General features: G+C 41.9%; 1 long non-coding RNA gene across 1 annotated transcript; it reads left to right on the forward strand.

Moving 5' to 3' along the window:
• The first annotated feature begins 1,705 nt into the window (after positions 1 to 1,705).
• Positions 1,706 to 2,387, forward strand: LOC115592625 (uncharacterized). The gene is made up of 2 exons (XR_003986194.1): positions 1,706 to 2,092; positions 2,226 to 2,387. It is a non-coding gene; the product is annotated as an uncharacterized LOC115592625 (long non-coding RNA).
• Positions 2,388 to 10,519: the final 8,132 nt, after the last annotated feature.

Below are 10,519 nucleotides of genomic sequence, written 5' to 3' on the forward strand. Positions count from 1 at the left end.
ATTTTGAGATACTTTTTCATTATTTTGGGATACTAAATCTATATTTCAAGATACTAAATCCAGTAGATGATCTGTTAAATCTTATCAGGTGGTGGCCCAATCGGAGACCACCCTGCCCCGACACACCTATGTACACCTCCTAAAAGACATTGTTGCAGGACACCTTAACCATAACTGTGACATTTCTAATTCTACAATTCCATATTATCCAGTTCTCTTCCTTCTCTACCTGCTACAATATTCTTTTTATAACTGAATTAAAGTAATGAATAAATACACCTTTAAATTGTATGAAGTGGACTGAGTTTATTCAGGCAGGTTTTTCTAATGTTTCTCACAATACACTTGAAACAGGGTTATTTTAAGTTACATGATGCACATGACCCCTTGGAATTTTTTACCATCTAAATTCCTCCAGATGAATGTACTTTGCCCTATGTGGCTCCCACCTGAGCACAGTGCATGGAGATTAAGAATGGGAATTGGATGAGTGTGTGAGTGAGTGTGATAGACAGAACAGCAACACACAAAATGATGTTGTCAAGGCTGAAGTCCACAAAAGAAAAGTAAAGGGCAAAGGTGAGCTCAAGTCTAAGACAAGAACAAGATGAACCAAATAAGGCAGAGCAAAGACCAGGAAGTGAAACTCTGACTTAATACTCTATGGTACAGTCATCATTCATGTATGCACCTGAACAGGTTTAGGCTGAACAGCATAATGAGTCACTGGACATTTGTCTGTTAGAGAATGTAATGAAACCTACCAGACCTGATTGAATTGTTGTCTAATTATTCCCACGCACCATCAGAATGGGGAAATAAAGAGACTACATCCAACCACAGGGCCTCTTCCTGGTCTGATGTAAATTTTCCATCAGCTGGTTTGTAGATTGTCATCACGGATCATTATTAACTTTAACAGCATCTTTATCCATTTAACGACGCTAACGCTACAGCACAGCAAGCTAGGAACACCAGATGCTCTCATAACAGAGAAACTGAGACAGTTAAACTGACGTCATTGAGACAGTCGCAGGGGTAAAGCGTTTATTCACTGATGTCTATGTGCTAACATTGCGTCTCAGACACTAGCTAGCTAGTTGTTACATATTTGCTCATTTTTAATGGGGGGATGGCCCAATGGGTGCACCACCCTGCTCCGACACACCTATGTACACCTCCCAAAGGACATTGCTGCAGGACACCTTAACCATAACTGTGACATTTCTAATTCTACAATTCCATTTTATCCAAATATCTTCCTTCTCTACCTACTACAATTGTCTTTTTATAACTGAATTAAAGTAATGAGTAAATACATCTTTAAATGATATTCAATTCAAATCAATTCAATTCAATCCAAACAACTTTATTTATCCCCGCAGGGCAATTCAGTTTGCAGCCTCAGTCACATAGAAACAAAGAAACAACAACAAAAACAAAAAACACATACAGTATCCACTCTGTCAGTACCGCAGGTTTGCATAGGCAACCATAGCTAGCAGCAAGTAACAATAGGAAATAAATAATAAATAAATATACACATTAAGGCTCTCAGGTTTACAATGCCTGGCCTGTGTTCATTAGCTGTCAGCAGCATTTAAAAGCATGATGGCCGAGGGAATAAATGAATTTGCGAATCTGTTTGTCTTCCTTGGGTTGGCAAGGTAACGCTGCCCTGAGGGCATCAAACAGAATTCCTGACTGAGGATGTGGTCAGGATGACTAATGACCTTTCTGGCTTTCTGGATAACTCGTTTTTTCCAGAAGGAGCTTAAGTCTGTCAATGATCTTGGAACAGACTTTGATAATGCTACTGAGACAGTTCTTCTCACTCACAGACAGACAGACCATAAAACCGACAAATTGTCATGATGTGAGTGGAGGCAGTCGCGCGTATCGGGGTATTCTGTGTTTTCCCCCTTTCTCTTCCCTCACCGGCTTCCCGTCTACCAGCTCCCGGACCTGTGGGTGTGCCAACCGCACCGGCTCCAGCGGAGAGGCGCACCTGGTTTTCATTCATTCATCATCCCCCTGCTACTTAAGCCCAGCCGTGCCTCCACTCCGATGCCAGATTGTTCCGCCAGTTACGGTGAATTTATCAAAGCCTTCGCATAGCTTTATGTGAATTTTTGAACTTGCTAAACGTGTCTAGTGTGTTTTTGTGAGCCCGTCTCACTATTTTGTTTTTCTTTCCCTTCCTCTGCGCTCCTGCCTCCCGGCAGATAGATCTCTGCGCCTCTCGAGCCCAGTCCGCCAGCCAGCCAGCCTGCTAGCCTGTCCACCTGCCTGCCGGCCCGCCTACACCGACTACACCTGCCGATCCGCTCGCCTGCGGACCCCACCTCCTTACGAGCTCTGAACCTAAATAAATCAAGTTAAACCGACCTCTGCCTCAGCTCCTTCTGCTTTTGGGTCCTGACCTAGAACCCCGCCATAACACAAATAAAAGAAAATGTCAACAGACTTTCAATAAAAGAATTGATAGAAGTTACATAAAATGTTATTAGAAACATTGAAAGAATTCATCTTCCGCAGTAGATGGATACGTTGTTGGCCCCGTTTAACAATCGACTCTGTGTTTTCGTCAAACTTGAGTTTGGAGTCAAACATTGTGCCTAAATACTTGTATGTCTCCACAGTTTCTACACTTCCTCCATGGATAGTGCGTGCAGCAGGATCAGGACGGTTCCTCCTAAAATCAATGATTAACTCCTTGGTTTTTGTCACATTTAAGTCCAGGTAGTTATCACCGCACCATTCCACAAATGAAGGTAATGCACAGCCATGATCTGATTGGGCCCCCTGGAGGAGTGACAGTAGGGCCCGGTCATCAGTAAATTTAACAAGATGGCTGCTCACTTGGGAAGACCTGCAGCTGTCAGTATACATCAGGGGTACTCAAATACAAATCTTAAAGGGCCACAAAGATTTTTTTGAATGACTCAGAGGTCCATGTATTGAGGTCGGTCAGGCCACATGCAATAATACTGTTATATTCAAAACAAAATGTCCTTTTCATTCTAAACAACAAAATATGAACTAAAATAAAATGTAATTTCCATTTTAACATAAATTAAAATACGTAGTTGAGTATTTCCTCTTTTGGTTTGCCTTCAAACATTGTGTCCATCACTTCAGTCATGCATTATTTTTATTTCATTGTGACATAGATGTGTCAAGAATCCTGCTTGCAGCTTGATATGACGATTTCAGTGCATTTATTTGTGTTGTGCTTATCTCTGAATTTTGAGGAAATGTCTCTTCAAAGTTCCTATGCTTCGTCTCATAATGCCGTTTCAAATTGGAAATCTTCATCACAGCTTCTCCTGGCATATTGTAACGCCACTTGTGGACTGTGGCGCAATGGATCTTGGGTATTCTGTTGTTGTTGGTGTAATTATGGTTCGTGAATGTGTTTGTGAATAAGATGATATGTAAGATGGTTGTGGGTTATTTCACGTCATTTGTTCTGTGATTAAATGGGGTTTTAACAAGGATGATACAAATTTTGGCACCGTGAGTGAAAGGGTGTTTGCCGGGAGAAACTCCCCGTCCGTTACACTCTATGCAACATTGCATATACATGAGATCGCTAACGTTAACTAAAATTTGTCAAACTACGCGAGTGGTAAAGTAAGACGAAGGATTTAAAACCGCTGCACTGTCAGGTACGTGGAGATTGTCCCGGTTGGAGGCAGAATAAATGCAACTTTGAAGATCGTATTTCTGCGAGTTGCCGATTATCATTGTCCACTTTGTCATAACAGTTTACTTGGAAACACGCCATATTCAATCTCTTACCACCAGCAAAATGTGAATACGCGAAGTGCTCCGAAAACGAAAGTGAAAGTTAAAAGTTGCGCTCTGTCTGTGTATCGTTGGCATGGAGACAAGTCCCGGTATACACGTGCTGACCCAACCAAAACTCATAGTGAAGGAATAATAGTTCGGGGGCCACAAACAGGAGGCCGGCGGGCCGGATGCGGCCTGGGGGCCGCCTATTGAGGACCGCTGGTATACATGATAAATAACAAAAAAGAAAGGACACAGCCCTGTGGAGAGCCTGTGTTCGAAGTGATGGTGGTGGACATATGACCATTCACAAATACTCGCTGAATTCTGTCTGTTAAGAAATTTAAGAGCAACAATAAAATCTGAGCAGGTAGATCAAAGTAAGAAGCAAGACGTTCAATTAAAATATGAAGCTGCATCTTATTAAAGCTGAGGAAAAATCAGCAAATAAAAGCTGTGCATTTGCACTGGGATTTCAAGGTGCTTTTATAGCCCATCTAAGATAAAAATCTTAGCATCATCAACACCTTTCCTGGACTGATACGCAAATTGTAGTGGATCGAGTTTGCCATTTATAAGGGAGACAATTTCATCCTTCAATATTTTCTCAAGAATCTTCATCACAAGAGACGTGAGAACGACTGGCCTGAATTCATTGAATTCTCTTGGATTACGAGCTCTAGGACCAGGAATTATGGTGGATGTCTTCCACATAGTCGGTATCTGGCCACTCTCAACACACATCTTGAACAGTAGTGAGAACACTTCACTAAGCTGGTCAGCACAGGGACGCAGAATGCGACCGCAGATTGAGTCAGGGCCAGCAGCCTTATGTATATTTACCCTCTTGAGGAGATTTGTGACTTTTTCTTGTAATATCACAATATCAATCTGTGGGGACAGAGATTCCAGCAACATGGAAATATTATTCATAAAATCAGACCTTTCAAACTGAGAGAAATATGAATTGAAACAGTTTGCCAAGTTGTTATCATCCTCACCATTTACCCGGATGAGCTGCCTGGTCTCACAAAATGACTGATTAATTGATGCCATAGATTTTATTCCTCTTAGGCAGCTCTAAGATCTCCACTACAATACTGACTTTCAATGTTATTTCTATACTTTATTTTGGACTTCCTTATTTGCTCCTTAACTTCTTTAGTTGACTGCTTTTTTCTCCAGGAGGCAGGGGCGGTTCTGGGGGGGGGGGGAACAGGTTCCAGTGCCCTCATAACTCTGAGTCCTAACCCCCCTGTGGCCCCCCCGACAGGGAGTCTGCATCAATAATACAATGACAGATTTCTTGTACTGATGTTGTACTGAAGGGAAAGGTGGAAATAAAGTGTCTCAGCAGTTTACTACCCAATCAAAATTGTTGAAACTGTAAACATTGTTTGACGTCTCATTTATCCCTTGTTTGAATGAGGGATTTGTCTTTTTTTCCTGGGCTGTATGTGCCCCCTAACAAAAAAGCCGGCCCCAACCTGGCCCCCCTATTAAATCTGGTCTCGAACCGCCACTACCAGGAGGTCACCTGAATAGAAAACTCTTTTCTTCTTGTTGATCACATCTTTAAGTTCTTTAGTTACCCAGGGCTTCTTATTGGGGTAAGTGATCGTTTTTTGTTTTTTTTTGCAGTGGACTGAGTTTATTCAGGCAGGTTTTTCTAATGTTTCTCACAATACACTTGAAGCAGGATTATTTTAAGTTACATGACGTATGTGAGTGTGTGAGTGAGTGTGATAGACAGAACAGCAACACACAAAATGATGTTGTCAAGGCTGAAGTCCACAAAAGAAAAGTAAAGGGCAAAGGTGAGCTCAAGTCTAAGACAAGAACAAGATGAATCAGATGAGGCAGAGCAAAGACCAGGAAGTGAAACTCTGATTTAATACTCTTTGGTACAGTCATCATTCATGTATGCACCTGAACAGGTTTAGGCTGAACAGCATAATGAGTCACTGGACATTTGTCTGTTAGAGAATGTAATGAAACCTACCAGACCTGATTGAATTGTTGTCTAATTATTCCCACGCACCATCAGAATGGGGAAATAAAGAGACTACATCCAACCACAGGGCCTCTTCCTGGTCTGATGTAAATTTTCCATCAGCTGGTTTGTAGATTGTCATCAAGGATCATTATCAACTTTAACAGCATCTTTATCCATTTAACGACGCTAACGCTACAGCACAGCAAGCTAGGAACACCAGATGCTCTCATAACAGAGAAACCGAGACAGTTAAACTGACGTCATTGAGACAGTCGCAGGGGTAAAGCGTTTATTCACTGATGTCTACATGCTAACACTGCGTCTCAGACACTAGCTAGCTATTTGTTACTTATTTGCAAATTTTTAACAGTGGGATGGCCCAATGGGAGCACGACATTTCTAAATCTACAATTCCATTTTATCCCGTTATCGTCCTTCTCTACCTACTACAACTGTCTTTGTATAACTGAATTAAAGTAATGAGTAAATACATCTTTAAATTGTATGCAGTGGACTGAGTTTATTCAGGCAGGTTTTTCTAATGTTTCTCACAATACACTTCAAGCAGGGTTATTTTAAGTTACATGATGCACATGACCCCTTGGAATATTTTACCATCTAAATTCCTCAGGATGAATGTAAAAAAACTCATCTCTGAATAAACTTTAACCTTACTGAAAATAAACATGTCGCGTCCGCCCTCCGCACGGCATCATGCCATGAATGTATAATAGAACAAGATTCATAGCGGGAACATTTCAGAAGCAGAGCCTTTTGTCTGCCCAAATTTGATCATCTGGTAATTTTTCGTTTTTATACAATTGGGAGTCTGCACAGGGTGTTTTATTTGACAATTGGCCGGATGCTCTATGCCGTTCCAGTGTTTCTGACTTACTGTTGGCATGATTTGCTCTGTGCAGCTTGTTCAGGCTTTCGTCAAAAATAAACCAGGCAGCCGGATCACAAATCAGCCGTGCCCGGCTGGACTCCACAGTGCGCCGGAGCTGACCGCGGCCACTTGTGATTTGTAACACACTATCTGCTACTAGTAGTCAGCTGCAAATATGGTTTGACCCCAAACAAATTCTAACAAAAGGTTTCTCAGTACTTTACAGTACTATCAGGTGTACTTAAAAACATAGCCTACTAAAAGTTTACCAAAGTTTGACTCCAAGAAAGGCCCCATTTTCAAAATAGCTGCCGTCAGTTTCCTTAAAATGACTATCACTCCTTTGTGTTCCTCCTAGACCAGGAACACTAGTGCCTGATAACTGTTTTAGCCATGTAATATTCTAATTGGTATATTTGCATGATAGATAGTGATTACAAGTACAATGATATATTAAAGCAATTGGTTACAGGCATATTTATTAGGGGTGGGTAAAAATATCGATTCATCAATGCATTGCAATATATTTTCCCAATTCAATATCGATTAATAAAATCCTCTGAATCGATTCAGGCAAGCGACCCCCGCGGTCCCTCGCCAGACCTCTCAGTCCCCTCCTCCAGCAGCTGGAAGCGTCTCGCCCACGACCTCGTTCGAATGTCGGAGGGTGATGAGCCGCGGAAACACCGTCGGAGCTGCGGAGGCGGGTAGCTGATGTCTGACGCACCGCTCTTTCGGAGACTGTAAACTCCCAGCGCAGCCGGTCTCATCGTGGCCGCTGCACCGTGCGCCCGCGAGTAGCACTCTCCTCCGGGGAGAGAGGGGGGCTCAGTGTCAATGTTTACCCCCTCGTGTCTAGCAGGAGGGCGGAGGGACTGCGGTCATTTCTATGTTTATGTCAGACAAAAATGTACCATGCAGTCCCAGAAACAATGGCACTTTCTCAGCTTAACTATGGTTGCACTATTTTATAACTAAACACATCGAGTACCTTTGTTTACATTTCAATTTGAACTAGAACTTCCTAGAGGAAAGATGTATAATTTAAGATTACTTTTTTTAATTAAAAAATTATCAACAGGTACTCTAATTAATTATTTGTTTATTACTACTTATTACTGAATCGATATTGAAGCATTTAAGTCAATATTGAATCGAATCGATATTTAATCGAATTGCGACCTAAAGAATCGAAATTGAATCGAATCGAATGGTGAGGTTCTTAACAATACCCAGCCCTAGCTGGATGTGAAAGTTAGTCATGTCAGTAGGACATTAGGACACTAGGTTTGCACCATAGACATATTTATTTAGACACCTCACTGAGTGCTGGACCGTATATCGATATCGCCGCCATATTGGATGTAGCAGCTCAGCCCCATGAATTGACACAAGTCAATGTAGTAAACTTTATAAAGCTCCTTCTACAAAGTGCTAAAAGTTAATGCCTCTCATTTACACATTCACACTCATACGGATATATACAGGAAACAAAGAGGAACCAAAAACAACGTCTGTAACATTCTCTGATGATTATAAACGTTAACTACTCAGTATATGTTCAGTATACAGGTCAGCACCAGACCACCGCATGTGTTTAATAATGTTTTTACGAGTGTTTACAGCTGCTAATATATGTAACCCTGTTACTATGATGATACATCTCTCTATAAAAGCATAAAGCTCTGTCTGTCTGTCTGTGTGTATGTGTGTGTGTGTGTGTGTGTGTGTGCCTCAAATATCTCTGCAGATCAGGATCAGACTGACCTGAGATATTCAACATGGCTGCTGCATGGTTGAAGGGTGTGCAACCTCGGATTTGTTTGGACTACAATGATACTGTTAATAAATTATTTAATAAATGATTTACGAATTCCGCTAGCATTGTCAACCACAGCCATGTGCGCACCAGAGCCAAACACTGCAGAGCCCACCCCCATGCCCCACCTCCTGAGTCGCATATGCGCCGGCGTGTCCAAATCACGTGACCAATTTAAGGTGACGTAGCATCAAGATGCAGCCTCCGTGGGTCTCTGTTCCGACTTATGTGTTGGTGCGGCCTTCAAACTATATAGCAGTTTTTAAATTGTGTTGACAGGCCAAATAAAACTGGACTTATGATAAATAATGTCCGCCACACTTTTTCGCGAGCAGTGCCGTCCTGTTTGCTGCGTATTTGGTGCAGGGGGAAACGGTCAAAATGACCCTCTCTCATGAAAGTGTCCGCAAGAAAGAAGTGTTTGCAAGGTAAAAAACATTGGTGGAAAAAGGCATATATGTGACATATAGCGTGTTTGGAGTGTATAGTTAGTGTGTTATGTAGTGTTTGGTGTAGTGTGTTTAGTGGAGTCGTTTTTTTGTTTTGTGGGTCAAAACTGTTCTAGGGCCGGCCGCAGCTCTGCGCACAGCTCCAGTAACACTGGCCTCGGCAGCCTGAAACAAATCATGAGCCAGTTGTCGTCATTTGTCAACAGATCTTCCCGTTCTCCTAACATCCTCTCACGTCTGATATGACCATTTGCGATGTCCTCTAACAAGGCCAAGGCTGCCATTGTTAATGCCATTTTTTCATCACTTTGCACATGCTTTTATATCCATCCATATGATTGCAAACACGTGTGTGTTAATTGTCCATTAATGTGTCTCTGATGTGCACATTACTCTGAGGATTAATTGTTTTCACAGAATTAACAGTTTCCCAGCATCACCTCTGAGTGTCGCCAAAGGAGCAATAGCTGTAGAAACGTGCTTACACCAGCCATGAAGCTGGCGTGGCGCACCGCACATTTCCACGGTCATTTTTGAACGCTGGCGTGGAAAATGACGTACGCCACGTTTTTGTGCGTACGCAACATTGATACATGAGGCCCCAGTTCCATAAAGACTTGGACTGCGGAATCTGCTACAACTATTGGAAAGTGTAAATTTAACAAATGTTGGCTTGAACATCCAGAATTCGGTCTGTTAAAAGCCGAATCTGAAGCGCAGTGCACGCTCTGCAAGACGACCCTCAACTTTGACACACTCGGTGTGAAAGTGCTGGTGTCACAAACAAAATCGGAAAAACACCGTTAGCTTCTAAAAGTCTCCAGCAAAGTCACACTATCACACGTGCCTGTCCAATACGCCTATATCACCAGTTCGCGGTCCAAGTTCGTCCAGTTCTGCTCGACCCGAACTCAGCGCTGCCTCTGCCGTCTCACAGACAAGCGGCATTCAAACCGTCCTCGTCTCAACTCCGACGTTGAAAACAGAGGTGCTTTGGATTTTGAACACCGTTGCTAAACATTTTGGCAACAGATTTGGATGTAAAAAGTTGTCCCTCTCTACTCCAGTTTGATGTGAGGGGAGGTCTGTGACAGGCCCTTGTCATTTCCTTTCCTGCAGCTTCTCCTCTGCTACTGTTGAATAAACTGTATGGAACTTTTCCTTACTTTTTCATACTTCATTTAGGTCCTTAATTAAATTGAAGAGGTCTTAAAAAGTCTTACATTTGACTTGTTCAAACCTAAAGAGATGGTGTATAATAGTAGCCTACTGCAACTTTACTTTTTTTTTTCTACCATTAAATGTTATTGTGTACATTATCATATTTTATAATGTTCTGTCATGGAGTTTATCACTTCACTGCTGAAAGAAAAGAAAGCAGCTCACTGCCAGTTGCAGCTTCTTATCTTGATTTGCAGACTTTGTTAATATTTTGTCTCCATGATTGTTATCATTGATACTTAGATTATCAAAAATCACTGTATTTAAAAACGACGTTGGTGCTTTTTATTCCCACAGACATCATATTTACCTGTCAGGAGTCAGTATTAGTCGACGGGGCGGAGCTGCCT

The sequence above is a fragment of the Sparus aurata genome, chromosome 1 (genome assembly GCF_900880675.1).
Source record: "Sparus aurata chromosome 1, fSpaAur1.1, whole genome shotgun sequence".
In the NCBI taxonomy this organism is placed as follows: domain Eukaryota; kingdom Metazoa; phylum Chordata; class Actinopteri; order Spariformes; family Sparidae; genus Sparus; species Sparus aurata.